The sequence below is a fragment of the Lissotriton vulgaris genome, chromosome 11 (genome assembly GCF_964263255.1).
Source record: "Lissotriton vulgaris chromosome 11, aLisVul1.2, whole genome shotgun sequence".
Lineage (NCBI taxonomy): Eukaryota > Metazoa > Chordata > Amphibia > Caudata > Salamandridae > Lissotriton > Lissotriton vulgaris.
This window is the reverse complement of record NC_141699.1, coordinates 348,829,773-348,832,054: the sequence shown is the minus strand read 5'-3', so window position 1 is coordinate 348,832,054 and position 2,282 is coordinate 348,829,773.

Here is a 2,282-nt window from a genome sequence, read left to right as displayed (position 1 = left end):
ATTGCACGTTTATTGACTAGAGAAAGGGCGAAGTTGTGCAGTGATACTATAACGTAGGAGACACGTAACCTAGGATGCCACGCAGAAGTACAGTGTAATAGGGCAATGCGTCCGGAGTCATTGCATCAGTGCTCTGAATGGAAAAAATAAGTGCAGGTACTCATTAATATGAGCTAGAGATGTGGCAAGTGGGCGGGGCTAGGGGCGGGGCTAAGAGCAACATATGATGATACATAATGAATTCTGTACCAGTTGCAGCCACTATCTAAACACATGAAAAATATGTTTATGTAAACGAAACAGGTTAACTCATTACACAAAATGAAATCCAAACAGGATGGTATGTGAGCAGTTCCTCGTTTTGTAATATTTGCTGCTTTTTCATGCCATACTGTTATTTGTTGTTGATTAGCACAATACTATCTACTCTCAAGCGTACACACACACACTCACACTCCCTCTAAAATCTCCTGAGTGTCCTGATTCTCTTCCTCTTTCCCTCACTTTTCTCTCACAGAAAAACAGGCGCACACAAGTAGGCAAGCACACAGACATAAGCAAACACTCACAAAAAGTCTCAGGTGGGATTAAAGCCATTTTAAACTCCTTACCTCCCATGACTTTCTAAATTGCTGTTGTCCATGCGCTGCCTCCTTACCTGTGTTTTTGCCAAATGCACACATTAGTGGGAATGTGATTAACAGCACAGGGCCTAAATGGGCCCTTCACTATCAATACAGTGTGATGTTGAACACAGGGACATCATGCAAATGAGCCACGCTGAATAGTTCAAAAGCGGCTCTGCTCAGGACTATAGAAGCACCATCGCTGTCAAATAGGTTCCAACCATGACAGCCAAGTGCTCACCAGCACTAGCAGCCAGTGAGCCTATCGTTCATGAGTATTGGTACTCTCCTCAGCAGTAGAGAAGTGCCGGTACTAACACGAATAAAAATAAGATGTGCTGGTACACAGTACCTGTGAGTACCAGCCCATTTAAAACAATGCCACTGCCCTTTTCCATATGACCAGGCTCTTCCTGGTTCCATGCCTTTACATAGGCGTGTCCTCTCCATTCGCCTCTCATCTTTACCCAGCCTCTAAGCTTATCTCTCTTGTTCTGCTCCTCTTCCTCCCACCTTTTGCTTACTTTTACCACAAGTCTTCAATTACCTCACTGTTTTTCCCTACTTGTCTCCTGTTCTCCCCTCAATGCTGTACTCATCACCTAAGTTTGCCATCTGGCCATTATTTTGTTCTACTGTATGTGTGTGTGTGTGTGTGTGTGTGTGTGGGCGTGTGTGTGTGCGTCTGTCTGGGAGTGTGTGCGTCTGGGTGTGCATGTGTCTGGGTGTGCGTGTGTCTGGGTGTGCGTGTGTCTGGGTGTATGTGTGTGTGTGTGTGCGTCTGTGTCTGTGTGTGTGTCTGTGTCTGTGTGTGTGTCTGTCTGTGTGTATGGGTGTGTCTGTCTGTATGTATGTGTGTTTGTCTGTATGTGTGTCAGTGTGTGTGTGTGTGTGTGTCTGTATGTGTGTCTGTGTGTATGTGTGTGTCAGTGTGTGTGTCTGGGTGTGCATGTGTCTGGGTGTGTGTGTCTGTGTGTGTGTCTGTCCGTCTGTGTGTCTGTCTGTGTGTATGGGTGTGTGTCTGTGTTTGTGTGTGTCTGTCTGTATGTGTGTGTATGTGTGTCCGTCTGTGTGTGTGTCTGTCTGTGTGTGTTTGTCTGTCTGTATGTGTGTCTGTGTGTGTGTGTGTGTGTCAGTGTGTGTGTGCCTGTATGTGTCTGTCAGTCTGTGTGTGTCTGTGTGTATGGGTGTGTGTCTGTGTTTGTGTGTGTGTGTGTCTGTCTGTCAGTATGTGTGTCAGTGTGTGGCACCAGAGTTCTGACTTTACAGAAATGTGTGTTTTAAAAAAATACCCTTTCTACGACGATTCATCAATACAGAACTCAATAAATATCTGGTATTTTTATCAGAAAATAAGTGGCAATCCTAACTTCACCTGTCATCTCACTTCTTTACATTCATCCCACCTCTGCTATGTTCTCATCATTATCCCCAACCAAAGCCATTGCCAGTTGACATGTAGCTCATTCCTAGAGTGCTGCAGCCTTTCCTGTAATTCATTGCCTTATGGGCATTGCTACCTTCACACCCATAGAGCCAGTACTCAGGTCAATCACTGGTATCATGTAAATACAGTGATTAATGTTGGAGGGGCTCACAAGGAGAAGCAGCTCCTGTCCTGAACAAAAAGATGCAAAGAAAACCGGCTTTGGCGAA